Source organism: Taudactylus pleione, unplaced genomic scaffold, assembly GCF_031769625.1.
Source record: "Taudactylus pleione unplaced genomic scaffold, aTauple2 ptg000467l, whole genome shotgun sequence".
NCBI lineage: Eukaryota > Metazoa > Chordata > Amphibia > Anura > Myobatrachidae > Taudactylus > Taudactylus pleione.
In genome coordinates this window covers 874573-895359 of record NW_028284869.1, presented here as the reverse complement: position 1 = coordinate 895359, position 20787 = coordinate 874573, and the positions used below count along the sequence as shown (strand labels likewise).

Sequence of the window (20787 nt, the reverse complement as noted above, 5' to 3'; positions counted from 1 at the left end):
GAAAAGAGAATTTGAATCACATGCTAAAGCAGATAATAGGAAAATATATTTAATAGCCTAATTTACATAAGACTATTCAGAGCTGGATATTTTTAAGATGCCATAAATCTAGTATTCTCTGAATGACAAAGCCATGACTCTGTCCATATCCCATAAGTGCTACACATACCAACAAAGCTTCCCATTTGTTGAAAGGGCATTTCTTGGTCAGTGTATTCCTGATTTCTTCAAAACAAGAAACATTCTCTAAGGAGCTTATGATCTTAAAAAATGAAAAGAATACACAAGAAAAATCATGCGTTGGCCAGTGCTACACATACCAAACTATGCTCTGTCCATATCCCATAAGTGCTACACATACCAACAAAGCTTCCCATTTGTTGAAAGGGCATTTCTTGGTCAGTGTATTCCTGATTTCTTCAAAACAAGAAACATTCTCTAAGGAGCTTATGATCTTAAAAAATGAAAAGAATACACTGTTAATCCAGTAATTGACTGCAATGCACTTCTTTTGATGATGGAAAATATTAATACAATGCACAAAATAGGTTTAAAATGTAAATGAATAAATAAACATGATGTACACTGAAGTCCACTTTTTGGCACTTTTGGAAAAGAGAATTTGAATCAAATGTTAAAGCAGATAATAGGAAAATATATTTAATAGCCTAATTTACATAAGACTATTCAGAGTTGGATATTTTTAAGATGCCATAAATCTAGTATTCTGTGAATGACAAAGCCATGACTCTGTCCATACCCCATAAGTGCTACACATACCAACAAAGCTTCCCATTTGTTGAAAGGGCATTTCTTGGTCAGTGTATTCCTGATTTCTTCAAAACAAGAAACATTCTCTAAGGAGCTTATGATCTTAAAAAATGAAAAGAATACACTGTTAATCCAGTAATTGACTGCAATGCACTTCTTTTGATGATGGAAAATATTAATACAATGCACAAAATAGGTTTAAAATGTAAATGAATAAATAAACATGATGTCCACTGAAGTCCACTTTTTGGCACTTTTGGAAAAGAGAATTTGAATCACATGCTAAAGCAGATAATAGGAAAATATATTTAATAGCCTAATTTACATAAGACTATTCAGAGCTGGATATTTTTAAGATGCCATAAATCTAGTATTCTCTGAATGACAAAGCCATGACTCTGTCCATATCCCATAAGTGCTACACATACCAACAAAGCTTCCCATTTGTTGAAAGGGCATTTCTTGGTCAGTGTATTCCTGATTTCTTCAAAACAAGAAACATTCTCTAAGGAGCTTATGATCTTAAAAAATGAAAAGAATACACAAGAAAAATCATGCGTTGGCCAGTGCTACACATACCAACAAAGCTTCCCGTTTTTTGAAAGGGCATTTCTTGGTCAGTGTATTCCTAATTCCTTCAAAACAAGAATAATTCTCTAAGGAGTTTATGATCTTAAAAATTGAATACAAACTATGCGTTGGCCGGGAATCGAAGCCGGGTCAACTGCTTGGAAGGCAGCTATGCTCACCACTATACCACCAACGCTTCCTGGTTTTCAAAAGGGCATTTGTTAGTCAAATCTGTAAGCCACAACACCTGATTGTATGATTTCAATGCTCTACACTGTTAATCCATTAATTGACTGCAATGCACTTCTTTTGATGATGGAAAATATTAATACAATGCACAAATTAGGTTAAAAATGCAAATGAATAAATAAACATGATGTACACTGAAGTCCACTTTTTGGCACTTTTGGAAAAGAGAATTTGAATCAAATGTTAAAACAGATAATAGGAAAATATATTTAATAGCCTAATTTACATAAGACTATTTAGAGTTGGATATTTTTAAGATGCCATAAATCTAGTATTCTGTGAATGACAAAGCCATGACTCTGTCCATACCCCATAAGTGCTACACATACCAAGAAAGCTTCCCATTTGTTGAAAGGGCATTTCTTGGTCAGTGTATTCCTGATTTCTTCAAAACAAGAAACATTCTCTAAGGAGCTTATGATCTTAAAAAATGAAAAGAATACACAAGAAAAATCATGCGTTGGCCAGTGCTACACATACCAACAAAGCTTCCCGTTTTTTGAAAGGGCATTTCTTGGTCAGTGTATTCCTAATTCCTTCAAAACAAGAATAATTCTCTAAGGAGTTTATGATCTTAAAAATTGAATACAAACTATACGTTGGCCAGGAATCGAACCCGGGTCAACTGCTTGGAAGGCAGCTATGCTCACCACTATACCACCAACGCTTCCTGGTTTTCAAAAGGGCATTTGTTAGTCAAATCTGTAAACCACAACACCTGATTGTATGATTTCAATGCTCTACACTCTTAATCCATTAATTGACTGCAATGCACTTCTTTTGATGATGGAAATTATTAATACAATGCACAAATTAGGTTAAAAATGCAAATGAATAAATAAACATGATGTACACTGAAGTCCACTTTTTGGCACTTTTGGAAAAGAGAATTTGAATCAAATGTTAAAGCAGATAATAGGAAAATATATTTAATAGCCTAATTTACATAAGACTATTCAGAGTTGGATATTTTTAAGATGCCATAAATCTAGTATTCTGTGAATGACAAAGCCATGACTCTGTCCATACCCCATAAGTGCTACACATACCAAGAAAGCTTCCCATTTGTTGAAAGGGCATTTCTTGGTCAGTGTATTCCTGATTTCTTCAAAACAAGAAACATTCTCTAAGGAGCTTATGATCTTAAAAAATGAAAAGAATACACTGTTAATCCAGTAATTGACTGCAATGCACTTCTTTTGATGATGGAAAATATTAATACAATGCACAAAATAGGTTTAAAATGTAAATGAATAAATAAACATGATGTCCACTGAAGTCCACTTTTTGGCACTTTTGGAAAAGAGAATTTGAATCAAATGTTAAAGCAGATAATAGGAAAATATATTTAATAGCCTAATTTACATAAGACTATTCAGAGTTGGATATTTTTAAGATGCCATAAATCTAGTATTCTGTGAATGACAAAGCCATGACTCTGTCCATACCCCATAAGTGCTACACATACCAACAAAGCTTCCCATTTGTTGAAAGGGCATTTCTTGGTCAGTGTATTCCTGATTTCTTCAAAACAAGAAACATTCTCTAAGGAGCTTATGATCTTAAAACATGAAAAGAATACACAAGAAAAATCATGCGTTGGCCAGTGCTACACATACCAACAAAGCTTCCCGTTTTTTGAAAGGGCATTTCTTGGTCAGTGTATTCCTAATTCCTTCAAAACAAGAATAATTCTCTAAGGAGTTTATGATCTTAAAAATTGAATAGAAACTATGTGTTGGCCTGGAATCGAACCCAGGTCAACTGCTTGGAAGGCAGCTATGCTCACCACTATACCAACAACGCTTCCTGGTTTTCAAAAGGGCATTTGTTAGTCAAATCTGTAAGCCACAACACCTGATTGTATGATTTCAATGCTCTACACTGTTAATCCATTAATTGACTGCAATGCACTTCTTTTGATGATGGAAAATATTAATACAATGCACAAATTAGGTTAAAAATGCAAATGAATAAATAAACATGATGTACACTGAAGTCCACTTTTTGGCACTTTTGGAAAAGAGAATTTGAATCAAATGTTAAAACAGATAATAGGAAAATATATTTAATAGCCTAATTTACATAAGACTATTTAGAGTTGGATATTTTTAAGATGCCATAAATCTAGTATTCTGTGAATGACAAAGCCATGACTCTGTCCATACCCCATAAGTGCTACACATACCAAGAAAGCTTCCCATTTGTTGAAAGGGCATTTCTTGGTCAGTGTATTCCTGATTTCTTCAAAACAAGAAACATTCTCTAAGGAGCTTATGATCTTAAAAAATGAAAAGAATACACTGTTAATCCAGTAATTGACTGCAATGCACTTCTTTTGATGATGGAAAATATTAATACAATGCACAAAATAGGTTTAAAATGTAAATGAATAAATAAACATGATGTCCACTGAAGTCCACTTTTTGGCACTTTTGGAAAAGAGAATTTGAATCACATGCTAAAGCAGATAATAGGAAAATATATTTAATAGCCTAATTTACATAAGACTATTCAGAGCTGGATATTTTTAAGATGCCATAAATCTAGTATTCTGTGAATGACAAAGCCATGACTCTGTCTATACCCCATAAGTGCTACACATACCAACAAAGCTTCCCATTTGTTGAAAGGGCATTTCTTGGTCAGTGTATTCCTGATTTCTTCAAAACAAGAAACATTCTCTAAGGAGCTTATGATCTTAAAACATGAAAAGAATACACAAGAAAAATCATGCGTTGGCCAGTGCTACACATACCAACAAAGCTTCCCGTTTTTTGAAAGGGCATTTCTTGGTCAGTGTATTCCTAATTCCTTCAAAACAAGAATAATTCTCTAAGGAGTTTATGATCTTAAAAATTGAATAGAAACTATGTGTTGGCCTGGAATCGAACCCGGGTCAACTGCTTGGAAGGCAGCTATGCTCACCACTATACCAACAACGCTTCCTGGTTTTCAAAAGGGCATTTGTTAGTCAAATCTGTAAGCCACAACACCTGATTGTATGATTTCAATGCTCTACACTGTTAATCCATTAATTGACTGCAATGCACTTCTTTTGATGATGGAAAATATTAATACAATGCACAAATTAGGTTAAAAATGCAAATGAATAAATAAACATGATGTACACTGAAGTCCACTTTTTGGCACTTTTGGAAAAGAGAATTTGAATCAAATGTTAAAACAGATAATAGGAAAATATATTTAATAGCCTAATTTACATAAGACTATTTAGAGTTGGATATTTTTAAGATGCCATAAATCTAGTATTCTGTGAATGACAAAGCCATGACTCTGTCCATACCCCATAAGTGCTACACATACCAAGAAAGCTTCCCATTTGTTGAAAGGGCATTTCTTGGTCAGTGTATTCCTGATTTCTTCAAAACAAGAAACATTCTCTAAGGAGCTTATGATCTTAAAAAATGAAAAGAATACACTGTTAATCCAGTAATTGACTGCAATGCACTTCTTTTGATGATGGAAAATATTAATACAATGCACAAAATAGGTTTAAAATGTAAATGAATAAATAAACATGATGTCCACTGAAGTCCACTTTTTGGCACTTTTGGAAAAGAGAATTTGAATCACATGCTAAAGCAGATAATAGGAAAATATATTTAATAGCCTAATTTACATAAGACTATTCAGAGCTGGATATTTTTAAGATGCCATAAATCTAGTATTCTGTGAATGACAAAGCCATGACTCTGTCCATACCCCATAAGTGCTACACATACCAACAAAGCTTCCCATTTGTTGAAAGGGCATTTCTTGGTCAGTGTATTCCTGATTTCTTCAAAACAAGAAACATTCTCTAAGGAGCTTATGATCTTAAAACATGAAAAGAATACACAAGAAAAATCATGCGTTGGCCAGTGCTACACATACCAACAAAGCTTCCCGTTTTTTGAAAGGGCATTTCTTGGTCAGTGTATTCCTAATTCCTTCAAAACAAGAATAATTCTCTAAGGAGTTTATGATCTTAAAAATTGAATAGAAACTATGTGTTGGCCTGGAATCGAACCCGGGTCAACTGCTTGGAAGGCAGCTATGCTCACCACTATACCAACAACGCTTCCTGGTTTTCAAAAGGGCATTTGTTAGTCAAATCTGTAAGCCACAACACCTGATTGTATGATTTCAATGCTCTACACTGTTAATCCATTAATTGACTGCAATGCACTTCTTTTGATGATGGAAAATATTAATACAATGCACAAATTAGGTTAAAAATGCAAATGAATAAATAAACATGATGTACACTGAAGTCCACTTTTTGGCACTTTTGGAAAAGAGAATTTGAATCAAATGTTAAAACAGATAATAGGAAAATATATTTAATAGCCTAATTTACATAAGACTATTTAGAGTTGGATATTTTTAAGATGCCATAAATCTAGTATTCTGTGAATGACAAAGCCATGACTCTGTCCATACCCCATAAGTGCTACACATACCAAGAAAGCTTCCCATTTGTTGAAAGGGCATTTCTTGGTCAGTGTATTCCTGATTTCTTCAAAACAAGAAACATTCTCTAAGGAGCTTATGATCTTAAAAAATGAAAAGAATACACAAGAAAAATCATGCGTTGGCCAGTGCTACACATACCAACAAAGCTTCCCGTTTTTTGAAAGGGCATTTCTTGGTCAGTGTATTCCTAATTCCTTCAAAACAAGAATAATTCTCTAAGGAGTTTATGATCTTAAAAATTGAATACAAACTATACGTTGGCCAGGAATTGAACCCGGGTCAACTGCTTGGAAGGCAGCTATGCTCACCACTATACCACCAACGCTTCCTGGTTTTCAAAAGGGCATTTGTTAGTCAAATCTGTAAACCACAACACCTGATTGTATGATTTCAATGCTCTACACTGTTAATCCATTAATTGACTGCAATGCACTTCTTTTGATGATGGAAAATATTAATACAATGCACAAATTAGGTTAAAAATGCAAATGAATAAATAAACATGATGTACACTGAAGTCCACTTTTTGGCACTTTTGGAAAAGAGAATTTGAATCAAATGTTAAAGCAGATAATAGGAAAATATATTTAATAGCCTAATTTACATAAGACTATTCAGAGTTGGATATTTTTAAGATGCCATAAATCTAGTATTCTGTGAATGACAAAGCCATGACTCTGTCCATACCCCATAAGTGCTACACATACCAAGAAAGCTTCCCATTTGTTGAAAGGGCATTTCTTGGTCAGTGTATTCCTGATTTCTTCAAAACAAGAAACATTCTCTAAGGAGCTTATGATCTTAAAAAATGAAAAGAATACACTGTTAATCCAGTAATTGACTGCAATGCACTTCTTTTGATGATGGAAAATATTAATACAATGCACAAAATAGGTTTAAAATGTAAATGAATAAATAAACATGATGTCCACTGAAGTCCACTTTTTGGCACTTTTGGAAAAGAGAATTTGAATCACATGCTCAAGCAGATAATAGGAAAATATATTTAATAGCCTAATTTACATAAGACTATTCAGAGCTGGATATTTTTAAGATGCCATAAATCTAGTATTCTCTGAATGACAAAGCCATGACTCTCTCCATATCCCATAAGTGCTACACATACCAACAAAGCTTCCCATTTGTTGAAAGGGCATTTCTTGGTCAGTGTATTCCTGATTTCTTCAAAACAAGAAACATTCTCTAAGGAGCTTATGATCTTAAAAAATGAAAAGAATACACAAGAAAAACCATGCGTTGGCCAGTGCTACACATACCAACAAAGATTCCCGTTTTTTGAAAGGGCATTTCTTGGTCAGTGTATTCCTAATTCCTTCAAAACAAGAATAATTCTCTAAGGAGTTTATGATCTTAAAAATTGAATACAAACTATGCGTTGGCCGTGAATCGAAGCCGGGTCAACTGCTTGGAAGGCAGCTATGCTCACCACTATACCACCAACGCTTCCTGGTTTTCAAAAGGGCATTTGTTAGTCAAATCTGTAAGCCACAACACCTGATTGTATGATTTCAATGCTCTACACTGTTAATCCATTAATTGACTGCAATGCACTTCTTTTGATGATGGAAAATATTAATACAATGCACAAATTAGGTTAAAAATGCAAATGAATAAATAAACATGATGTACACTGAAGTCCACTTTTTGGCACTTTTGGAAAAGAGAATTTGAATCAAATGTTAAAGCAGATAATAGGAAAATATATTTAATAGCCTAATTTACATAAGACTATTCAGAGTTGGATATTTTTAAGATGCCATAAATCTAGTATTCTGTGAATGACAAAGCCATGACTCTGTCCATACCCCATAAGTGCTACACATACCAAGAAAGCTTCCCATTTGTTGAAAGGGCATTTCTTGGTCAGTGTATTCCTGATTTCTTCAAAACAAGAAACATTCTCTAAGGAGCTTATGATCTTAAAAAATGAAAAGAATACACTGTTAATCCAGTAATTGACTGCAATGCACTTCTTTTGATGATGGAAAATATTAATACAATGCACAAAATAGGTTTAAAATGTAAATGAATAAATAAACATGATGTCCACTGAAGTCCACTTTTTGGCACTTTTGGAAAAGAGAATTTGAATCACATGCTAAAGCAGATAATAGGAAAATATATTTAATAGCCTAATTTACATAAGACTATTCAGAGCTGGATATTTTTAAGATGCCATAAATCTAGTATTCTCTGAATGACAAAGCCATGACTCTGTCCATACCCCATAAGTGCTACACATACCAAGAAAGCTTCCCATTTGTTGAAAGGGCATTTCTTGGTCAGTGTATTCCTGATTTCTTCAAAACCAGAAACATTCTCTAAGGAGCTTATGATCTCAAAAAATGAAAAGAATACACAAGAAAAATCATGCGTTGGCCAGTGCTACACATACCAACAAAGCTTCCCGTTTTTTGAAAGGGCATTTCTTGGTCAGTGTATTCCTAATTCCTTCAAAACAAGAATAATTCTCTAAGGAGTTTATGATCTTAAAAATTTAATACAAACTATGCGTTGGCCGGGAATCGAACCCGGGTCAACTGCTTGGAAGGCAGCTATGCTCACCACTATACCACCAACGCTTCCTGGTTTTCAAAAGGGCATTTGTTAGTCAAATCTGTAAGCCACAACACCTGATTGTATGATTTCAATGCTCTACACTGTTAATCCATTAATTGACTGCAATGCACTTCTTTTGATGATGGAAAATATTAATACAATGCACAAATTAGGTTAAAAATGCAAATGAATAAATAAACATGATGTACACTGAAGTCCACTTTTTGGCACTTTTGGAAAAGAGAATTTGAATCAAATGTTAAAACAGATAATAGGAAAATATATTTAATAGCCTAATTTACATAAGACTATTTAGAGTTGGATATTTTTAAGATGCCATAAATCTAGTATTCTGTGAATGACAAAGCCATGACTCTGTCCATACCCCATAAGTGCTACACATACCAAGAAAGCTTCCCATTTGTTGAAAGGGCATTTCTTGGTCAGTGTATTCCTGATTTCTTCAAAACAAGAAACATTCTCTAAGGAGCTTATGATCTTAAAAAATGAAAAGAATACACTGTTAATCCAGTAATTGACTGCAATGCACTTCTTTTGATGATGGAAAATATTAATACAATGCACAAAATAGGTTTAAAATGTAAATGAATAAATAAACATGATGTCCACTGAAGTCCACTTTTTGGCACTTTTGGAAAAGAGAATTTGAATCAAATGTTAAAGCAGATAATAGGAAAATATATTTAATAGCCTAATTTACATAAGACTATTCAGAGTTGGATATTTTTAAGATGCCATAAATCTAGTATTCTGTGAATGACAAAGCCATGACTCTGTCCATACCCCATAAGTGCTACACATACCAACAAAGCTTCCCATTTGTTGAAAGGGCATTTCTTGGTCAGTGTATTCCTGATTTCTTCAAAACAAGAAACATTCTCTAAGGAGCTTATGATCTTAAAACATGAAAAGAATACACAAGAAAAATCATGCGTTGGCCAGTGCTACACATACCAACAAAGCTTCCCGTTTTTTGAAAGGGCATTTCTTGGTCAGTGTATTCCTAATTCCTTCAAAACAAGAATAATTCTCTAAGGAGTTTATGATCTTAAAAATTGAATACAAACTATGCGTTGGCCGGGAATCGAACCCGGGTCAACTGCTTGGAAGGCAGCTATGCTCTCCACTATACCAACAACGCTTCCTGGTTTTCAAAAGGGCATTTGTTAGTCAAATCTGTAAGCCACAACACCTGATTGTATGATTTCAATGCTCTACACTGTTAATCCATTAATTGACTGCAATGCACTTCTTTTGATGATGGAAAATATTAATACAATGCACAAATTAGGTTAAAAATGCAAATGAATAAATAAACATGATGTACACTGAAGTCCACTTTTTGGCACTTTTGGAAAAGAGAATTTGAATCAAATGTTAAAACAGATAATAGGAAAATATATTTAATAGCCTAATTTACATAAGACTATTTAGAGTTGGATATTTTTAAGATGCCATAAATCTAGTATTCTGTGAATGACAAAGCCATGACTCTGTCCATACCCCATAAGTGCTACACATACCAAGAAAGCTTCCCATTTGTTGAAAGGGCATTTCTTGGTCAGTGTATTCCTGATTTCTTCAAAACAAGAAACATTCTCTAAGGAGCTTATGATCTTAAAAAATGAAAAGAATACACAAGAAAAATCATGCGTTGGCCAGTGCTACACATACCAACAAAGCTTCCCGTTTTTTGAAAGGGCATTTCTTGGTCAGTGTATTCCTAATTCCTTCAAAACAAGAATAATTCTCTAAGGAGTTTATGATCTTAAAAATTGAATACAAACTATACGTTGGCCAGGAATTGAACCCGGGTCAACTGCTTGGAAGGCAGCTATGCTCACCACTATACCACCAACGCTTCCTGGTTTTCAAAAGGGCATTTGTTAGTCAAATCTGTAAACCACAACACCTGATTGTATGATTTCAATGCTCTACACTGTTAATCCATTAATTGACTGCAATGCACTTCTTTTGATGATGGAAAATATTAATACAATGCACAAATTAGGTTAAAAATGCAAATGAATAAATAAACATGATGTACACTGAAGTCCACTTTTTGGCACTTTTGGAAAAGAGAATTTGAATCAAATGTTAAAACAGATAATAGGAAAATATATTTAATAGCCTAATTTACATAAGACTATTTAGAGTTGGATATTTTTAAGATGCCATAAATCTAGTATTCTGTGAATGACAAAGCCATGACTCTGTCCATACCCCATAAGTGCTACACATACCAAGAAAGCTTCCCATTTGTTGAAAGGGCATTTCTTGGTCAGTGTATTCCTGATTTCTTCAAAACAAGAAACATTCTCTAAGGAGCTTATGATCTTAAAAAATGAAAAGAATACACAAGAAAAATCATGCGTTGGCCAGTGCTACACATACCAACAAAGCTTCCCGTTTTTTGAAAGGGCATTTCTTGGTCAGTGTATTCCTAATTCCTTCAAAACAAGAATAATTCTCTAAGGAGTTTATGATCTTAAAAATTGAATACAAACTATACGTTGGCCAGGAATTGAACCCGGGTCAACTGCTTGGAAGGCAGCTATGCTCACCACTATACCACCAACGCTTCCTGGTTTTCAAAAGGGCATTTGTTAGTCAAATCTGTAAACCACAACACCTGATTGTATGATTTCAATGCTCTACACTGTTAATCCATTAATTGACTGCAATGCACTTCTTTTGATGATGGAAAATATTAATACAATGCACAAATTAGGTTAAAAATGCAAATGAATAAATAAACATGATGTACACTGAAGTCCACTTTTTGGCACTTTTGGAAAAGAGAATTTGAATCAAATGTTAAAACAGATAATAGGAAAATATATTTAATAGCCTAATTTACATAACACTATTTAGAGTTGGATATTTTTAAGATGCCATAAATCTAGTATTCTGTGAATGACAAAGCCATGACTCTGTCCATACCCCATAAGTGCTACACATACCAAGAAAGCTTCCCATTTGTTGAAAGGGCATTTCTTGGTCAGTGTATTCCTGATTTCTTCAAAACAAGAAACATTCTCTAAGGAGCTTATGATCTTAAAAAATGAAAAGAATACACAAGAAAAATCATGCGTTGGCCAGTGCTACACATACCAACAAAGCTTCCCGTTTTTTGAAAGGGCATTTCTTGGTCAGTGTATTCCTAATTCCTTCAAAACAAGAATAATTCTCTAAGGAGTTTATGATCTTAAAAATTGAATACAAACTATACGTTGGCCAGGAATTGAACCCGGGTCAACTGCTTGGAAGGCAGCTATGCTCACCACTATACCACCAACGCTTCCTGGTTTTCAAAAGGGCATTTGTTAGTCAAATCTGTAAACCACAACACCTGATTGTATGATTTCAATGCTCTACACTGTTAATCCATTAATTGACTGCAATGCACTTCTTTTGATGATGGAAAATATTAATACAATGCACAAATTAGGTTAAAAATGCAAATGAATAAATAAACATGATGTACACTGAAGTCCACTTTTTGGCACTTTTGGAAAAGAGAATTTGAATCAAATGTTAAAACAGATAATAGGAAAATATATTTAATAGCCTAATTTACATAAGACTATTTAGAGTTGGATATTTTTAAGATGCCATAAATCTAGTATTCTGTGAATGACAAAGCCATGACTCTGTCCATACCCCATAAGTGCTACACATACCAAGAAAGCTTCCCATTTGTTGAAAGGGCATTTCTTGGTCAGTGTATTCCTGATTTCTTCAAAACAAGAAACATTCTCTAAGGAGCTTATGATCTTAAAAAATGAAAAGAATACACAAGAAAAATCATGCGTTGGCCAGTGCTACACATACCAACAAAGCTTCCCGTTTTTTGAAAGGGCATTTCTTGGTCAGTGTATTCCTAATTCCTTCAAAACAAGAATAATTCTCTAAGGAGTTTATGATCTTAAAAATTGAATACAAACTATACGTTGGCCAGGAATTGAACCCGGGTCAACTGCTTGGAAGGCAGCTATGCTCACCACTATACCACCAACGCTTCCTGGTTTTCAAAAGGGCATTTGTTAGTCAAATCTGTAAACCACAACACCTGATTGTATGATTTCAATGCTCTACACTGTTAATCCATTAATTGACTGCAATGCACTTCTTTTGATGATGGAAAATATTAATACAATGCACAAATTAGGTTAAAAATGCAAATGAATAAATAAACATGATGTACACTGAAGTCCACTTTTTGGCACTTTTGGAAAAGAGAATTTGAATCAAATGTTAAAGCAGATAATAGGAAAATATATTTAATAGCCTAATTTACATAAGACTATTCAGAGTTGGATATTTTTAAGATGCCATAAATCTAGTATTCTGTGAATGACAAAGCCATGACTCTGTCCATACCCCATAAGTGCTACACATACCAAGAAAGCTTCCCATTTGTTGAAAGGGCATTTCTTGGTCAGTGTATTCCTGATTTCTTCAAAACAAGAAACATTCTCTAAGGAGCTTATGATCTTAAAAAATGAAAAGAATACACTGTTAATCCAGTAATTGACTGCAATGCACTTCTTTTGATGATGGAAAATATTAATACAATGCACAAAATAGGTTTAAAATGTAAATGAATAAATAAACATGATGTCCACTGAAGTCCACTTTTTGGCACTTTTGGAAAAGAGAATTTGAATCACATGCTAAAGCAGATAATAGGAAAATATATTTAATAGCCTAATTTACATAAGACTATTCAGAGCTGGATATTTTTAAGATGCCATAAATCTAGTATTCTCTGAATGACAAAGCCATGACTCTGTCCATATCCCATAAGTGCTACACATACCAAGAAAGCTTCCCATTTGTTGAAAGGGCATTTCTTGGTCAGTGTATTCCTGATTTCTTCAAAACAAGAAACATTCTCTAAGGAGCTTATGATCTTAAAAAATGAAAAGAATACACAAGAAAAACCATGCGTTGGCCAGTGCTACACATACCAACAAAGCTTCCCGTTTTTTGAAAGGGCATTTCTTGGTCAGTGTATTCCTAATTCCTTCAAAACAAGAATAATTCTCTAAGGAGTTTATGATCTTAAAAATTGAATACAAACTATGCGTTGGCCGTGAATCGAAGCCGGGTCAACTGCTTGGAAGGCAGCTATGCTCACCACTATACCACCAACGCTTCCTGGTTTTCAAAAGGGCATTTGTTAGTCAAATCTGTAAGCCACAACACCTGATTGTATGATTTCAATGCTCTACACTGTTAATCCATTAATTGACTGCAATGCACTTCTTTTGATGATGGAAAATATTAATACAATGCACAAATTAGGTTAAAAATGCAAATGAATAAATAAACATGATGTACACTGAAGTCCACTTTTTGGCACTTTTGGAAAAGAGAATTTGAATCAAATGTTAAAGCAGATAATAGGAAAATATATTTAATAGCCTAATTTACATAAGACTATTCAGAGTTGGATATTTTTAAGATGCCATTAATCTAGTATTCTGTGAATGACAAAGCCATGACTCTGTCCATACCCCATAAGTGCTACACATACCAAGAAAGCTTCCCATTTGTTGAAAGGGCATTTCTTGGTCAGTGTATTCCTGATTTCTTCAAAACAAGAAACATTCTCTAAGGAGCTTATGATCTTAAAAAATGAAAAGAATACACTGTTAATCCAGTAATTGACTGCAATGCACTTCTTTTGATGATGGAAAATTTTAATACAATGCACAAAATAGGTTTAAAATGTAAATGAATAAATAAACATGATGTCCACTGAAGTCCACTTTTTGGCACTTTTGGAAAAGAGAATTTGAATCACATGCTAAAGCAGATAATAGGAAAATATATTTAATAGCCTAATTTACATAAGACTATTCAGAGCTGGATATTTTTAAGATGCCATAAATCTAGTATTCTCTGAATGACAAAGCCATGACTCTGTCCATACCCCATAAGTGCTACACATACCAAGAAAGCTTCCCATTTGTTGAAAGGGCATTTCTTGGTCAGTGTATTCCTGATTTCTTCAAAACCAGAAACATTCTCTAAGGAGCTTATGATCTCAAAAAATGAAAAGAATACACAAGAAAAATCATGCGTTGGCCAGTGCTACACATACCAACAAAGCTTCCCGTTTTTTGAAAGGGCATTTCTTGGTCAGTGTATTCCTAATTCCTTCAAAACAAGAATAATTCTCTAAGGAGTTTATGATCTTAAAAATTTAATACAAACTATGCGTTGGCCAGGAATCGAACCCGGGTCAACTGCTTGGAAGGCAGCTATGCTCACCACTATACCACCAACGCTTCCTGGTTTTCAAAAGGGCATTTGTTAGTCAAATCTGTAAGCCACAACACCTGATTGTATGATTTCAATGCTCTACACTCTTAATCCATTAATTGACTGCAATGTACTTCTTTTGATGATGGAAAATATTAATACAATGCACAAATTAGGTAAAAAATGCAAATGAATAAATAAACATGATGTACACTGAAGTCCACTTTTTGGCACTTTTGGAAAAGAGAATTTGAATCAAATGTTAAAGCAGATAATAGGAAAATATATTTAATAGCCTAATTTACATAAGACTATTCAGATTTGGATATTTTTAAGATGCCATAAATCTAGTATTCTGTGAATGACAAAGCCATGACTCTGTCCATACCCCATAAGTGCTACACATACCAAGAAAGCTTCCCATTTGTTGAAAGGGCATTTCTTGGTCAGTGTATTCCTGATTTCTTCAAAACAAGAAACATTCTCTAAGGAGCTTATGATCTTAAAAAATGAAAAGAATACACTGTTAATCCAGTAATTGACTGCAATGCACTTCTTTTGATGATGGAAAATATTAATACAATGCACAAAATAGGTTTAAAATGTAAATGAATAAATAAACATGATGTCCACTGAAGTCCACTTTTTGGCACTTTTGGAAAAGAGAATTTGAATCACATGCTAAAGCAGATAATAGGAAAATATATTTAATAGCCTAATTTACATAAGACTATTCAGAGCTGGATATTTTTAAGATGCCATAAATCTAGTATTCTCTGAATGACAAAGCCATGACTCTGTCCATATCCCATAAGTGCTACACATACCAACAAAGCTTCCCATTTGTTGAAAGGGCATTTCTTGGTCAGTGTATTCCTGATTTCTTCAAAACAAGAAACATTCTCTAAGGAGCTTATGATCTTAAAAAATGAAAAGAATACACAAGAAAAACCATGCGTTGGCCAGTGCTACACATACCAACAAAGCTTCCCGTTTTTTGAAAGGGCATTTCTTGGTCAGTGTATTCCTAATTCCTTCAAAACAAGAATAATTCTCTAAGGAGTTTATGATCTTAAAAATTGAATACAAACTATGCGTTGGCCGTGAATCAAAGCCGGGTCAACTGCTTGGAAGGCAGCTATGCTCACCACTATACCACCAACGCTTCCTGGTTTTCAAAAGGGCATTTGTTAGTCAAATCTGTAAGCCACAACACCTGATTGTATGATTTCAATGCTCTACACTGTTAATCCATTAATTGACTGCAATGCACTTCTTTTGATGATGGAAAATATTAATACAATGCACAAATTAGGTTAAAAATGCAAATGAATAAATAAACATGATGTACACTGAAGTCCACTTTTTGGCACTTTTGGAAAAGAGAATTTGAATCAAATGTTAAAGCAGATAATAGGAAAATATATTTAATAGCCTAATTTACATAAGACTATTCAGAGTTGGATATTTTTAAGATGCCATAAATCTAGTATTCTGTGAATGACAAAGCCATGACTCTGTCCATACCCCATAAGTGCTACACATACCAAGAAAGCTTCCCATTTGTTGAAAGGGCATTTCTTGGTCAGTGTATTCCTGATTTCTTCAAAACAAGAAACATTCTCTAAGGAGCTTATGATCTTAAAAAATGAAAAGAATACACAAGAAAAATCATGCGTTGGCCAGTGCTACACATACCAACAAAGCTTCCCGTTTTTTGAAAGGGCATTTCTTGGTCAGTGTATTCCTAATTCCTTCAAAACAAGAATAATTCTCTAAGGAGTTTATGATCTTAAAAATTGAATACAAACTATACGTTGGCCAGGAATTGAACCCGGGTCAACTGCTTGGAAGGCAGCTATGCTCACCACTATACCACCAACGCTTCCTTGTTTTCAAAAGGGCATTTGTTAGTCAAATCTGTAAACCACAACACCTGAATGTATGATTTCAATGCTCTACACTGTTAATCCATTAATTGACTGCAATGCACTTCTTTTGATGATGGAAAATATTAATACAATGCACAAATTAGGTTAAAAATGCAAATGAATAAATAAACATGATGTACACTGAAGTCCACTTTTTGGCACTTTTGGAAAAGAGAATTTGAATCAAATGTTAAAACAGATAATAGGAAAATATATTTAATAGCCTAATTTACATAAGACTATTTAGAGTTGGATATTTTTAAGATGCCATAAATCTAGTATTCTGTGAATGACAAAGCCATGACTCTGTCCATACCCCATAAGTGCTACACATACCAAGAAAGCTTCCCATTTGTTGAAAGGGCATTTCTTGGTCAGTGTATTCCTGATTTCTTCAAAACAAGAAACATTCTCTAAGGAGCTTATGATCTTAAAAAATGAAAAGAATACACAAGAAAAATCATGCGTTGGCCAGTGCTACACATACCAACAAAGCTTCCCGTTTTTTGAAAGGGCATTTCTTGGTCAGTGTATTCCTAATTCCTTCAAAACAAGAATAATTCTCTAAGGAGTTTATGATCTTAAAAATTGAATACAAACTATACGTTGGCCAGGAATTGAACCCGGGTCAACTGCTTGGAAGGCAGCTATGCTCACCACTATACCACCAACGCTTCCTGGTTTTCAAAAGGGCATTTGTTAGTCAAATCTGTAAACCACAACACCTGATTGTATGATTTCAATGCTCTACACTGTTAATCCATTAATTGACTGCAATGCACTTCTTTTGATGATGGAAAATATTAATACAATGCACAAATTAGGTTAAAAATGCAAATGAATAAATAAACATGATGTACACTGAAGTCCACTTTTTGGCACTTTTGGAAAAGAGAATTTGAATCAAATGTTAAAGCAGATAATAGGAAAATATATTTAATAGCCTAATTTACATAAGACTATTCAGAGTTGGATATTTTTAAGATGCCATAAATCTAGTATTCTGTGAATGACAAAGCCATGACTCTGTCCATACCCCATAAGTGCTACACATACCAAGAAAGCTTCCCATTTGTTGAAAGGGCATTTCTTGGTCAGTGTATTCCTGATTTCTTCAAAACAAGAAACATTCTCTAAGGAGCTTATGATCTTAAAAAATGAAAAGAATACACTGTTAATCCAGTAATTGACTGCAATGCACTTCTTTTGATGATGGAAAATATTAATACAATGCACAAAATAGGTTTAAAATGTAAATGAATAAATAAACATGATGTCCACTGAAGTCCACTTTTTGGCACTTTTGGAAAAGAGAATTTGAATCACATGCTAAAGCAGATAATAGGAAAATATATTTAATAGCCTAATTTACATAAGACTATTCAGAGCTGGATATTTTTAAGATGCCATAAATCTAGTATTCTCTGAATGACAAAGCCATGACTCTGTCCATATCCCATAAGTGCTACACATACCAAGAAAGCTTCCCATTTGTTGAAAGGGCATTTCTTGGTCAGTGTATTCCTGATTTCTTCAAAACAAGAAACATTCTCTAAGGAGCTTATGATCTTAAAAAATGAAAAGAATACACAAGAAAAACCATGCGTTGGCCAGTGCTACACATACCAACAAAGCTTCCCGTTTTTTGAAAGGGCATTTCTTGGTCAGTGTATTCCTAATTCCTTCAAAACAAGAATAATTCTCTAAGGAGTTTATGATCTTAAAAATTGAATACAAACTATGCGTTGGCCGTGAATCGAAGCCGGGTCAACTGCTTGGAAGGCAGCTATGCTCACCACTATACCACCAACGCTTCCTGGTTTTCAAAAGGGCATTTGTTAGTCAAATCTGTAAGCCACAACACCTGATTGTATGATTTCAATGCTCTACACTGTTAATCCATTAATTGACTGCAATGCACTTCTTTTGATGATGGAAAATATTAATACAATGCACAAATTAGGTTAAAAATGCAAATGAATAAATAAACATGATGTACACTGAAGTCCACTTTTTGGCACTTTTGGAAAAGAGAATTTGAATCAAATGTTAAAGCAGATAATAGGAAAATATATTTAATAGCCTAATTTACATAAGACTATTCAGAGTTGGATATTTTTAAGATGCCATAAATCTAGTATTCTGTGAATGACAAAGCCATGACTCTGTCCATACCCCATAAGTGCTACACATACCAAGAAAGCTTCCCATTTGTTGAAAGGGCATTTCTTGGTCAGTGTATTCCTGATTTCTTCAAAACAAGAAACATTCTCTAAGGAGCTTATGATCTTAAAAAATGAAAAGAATACACTGTTAATCCAGTAATTGACTGCAATGCACTTCTTTTGATGATGGAAAATTTTAATACAATGCACAAAATAGGTTTAAAATGTAAATGAATAAATAAACATGATGTCCACTGAAGTCCACTTTTTGGCACTTTTGGAAAAGAGAATTTGAATCACATGCTAAAGCAGATAATAGGAAAATATATTTAATAGCCTAATTTACATAAGACTATTCAGAGCTGGATATTTTTAAGATGCCATAAATCTAGTATTCTCTGAATGACAAAGCCATGACTCTGTCCATACCCCATAAGTGCTACACATACCAAGAAAGCTTCCCATTTGTTGAAAGGGCATTTCTTGGTCAGTGTATTCCTGATTTCTTCAAAACCAGAAACATTCTCTAAGGAGCTTATGATCTCAAAAAATGAAAAGAATACACAAGAAAAATCATGCGTTGGCCAGTGCTACACATACCAACAAAGCTTCCCGTTTTTTGAAAGGGCATTTCTTGGTCAGTGTATTCCTAATTCCTTCAAAACAAGAATAATTCTCTAAGGAGTTTATGATCTTAAAAATTGAATACAAACTATGCGTTGGCCGGGAATCGAACCCGGGTCAACTGCTTGGAAGGCAGCTATGCTCACCACTATACCACCAACGCTTCCTGGTTTTCAAAAGGGCATTTGTTAGTCAAATCTGTAAGCCACAACACCTGATTGTATGATTTCAATGCTCTACACTCTTAATCCATTAATTGACTGCAATGTACTTCTTTTGATGATGGAAAATATTAATACAATGCACAAATTAGGTAAAAAATGCAAATGAATAAATAAACATGATGTACACTGAAGTCCACTTTTTGGCACTTTTGGAAAAGAGAATTTGAATCAAATGTTAAAGCAGATAATAGGAAAATATATTTAATAGCCTAATTTACATAAGACTATTCAGAGTTGGATATTTTTAAGATGCCATAAATCTAGTATTCTGTGAATGACAAAGCCATGACTCTGTCCATACCCCATAAGTGCTACACATACCAAGAAAGCTTCCCATTTGTTGAAAGGGCATTTCTTGGTCAGTGTATTCCTGATTTCTTCAAAACAAGAAACATTCTCTAAGGAGCTTATGATCTTAAAAAATGAAAAGAATACACTGTTAATCCAGTAATTGACTGCAATGCACTTCTTTTGATGATGGAAAATATTAATACAATGCACAAAATAGGTTTAAAATGTAAATGAATAAATAAACATGATGTCCACTGAAGTCCACTTTTTGGCACTTTTGGAAAAGAGAATTTGAATCACATGCTAAAGCAGATAATAGGAAAATATATTTAATAGCCTAATTTACATAAGACTATTCAGAGCTGGATATTTTTAAGATGCCATAAATCTAGTATTCTCTGAATGACAAAGCCATGACTCTGTCCATATCCCATAAGTGCTACACATACCAACAAAGCTTCCCATTTGTTGAAAGGGCATTTCTTGGTCAGTGTATTCCTGATTTCTTCAAAACAAGAAACATTCTCTAAGGAGCTTATGATCTTAAAAAATGAAAAGAATACACAAGAAAAACCATGCGTTGGCCAGTGCTACACATACCAACAAAGC

The 20787-nt window shown here is 33.9% G+C and overlaps 4 non-coding genes across 4 annotated transcripts; all 4 read right to left on the bottom strand.

Moving 5' to 3' along the window:
* Positions 1-1465: 1465 nt before the first annotated feature.
* TRNAG-UCC (transfer RNA glycine (anticodon UCC)) lies at positions 1466-1537 on the bottom strand. The gene has a single exon. It is a non-coding gene; the product is annotated as a tRNA-Gly (tRNA).
* A 7063-nt stretch (positions 1538-8600) lies between these two features.
* Positions 8601-8672, bottom strand: TRNAG-UCC (transfer RNA glycine (anticodon UCC)). Its single transcript has one exon. It is a non-coding gene; the product is annotated as a tRNA-Gly (tRNA).
* Positions 8673-14897: 6225 nt separating this feature from the next.
* TRNAG-UCC (transfer RNA glycine (anticodon UCC)) lies at positions 14898-14969 on the bottom strand. The gene has a single exon. It is a non-coding gene; the product is annotated as a tRNA-Gly (tRNA).
* A 4785-nt stretch (positions 14970-19754) lies between these two features.
* On the bottom strand, positions 19755-19826 carry TRNAG-UCC (transfer RNA glycine (anticodon UCC)). The gene has a single exon. It is a non-coding gene; the product is annotated as a tRNA-Gly (tRNA).
* Positions 19827-20787: the final 961 nt, after the last annotated feature.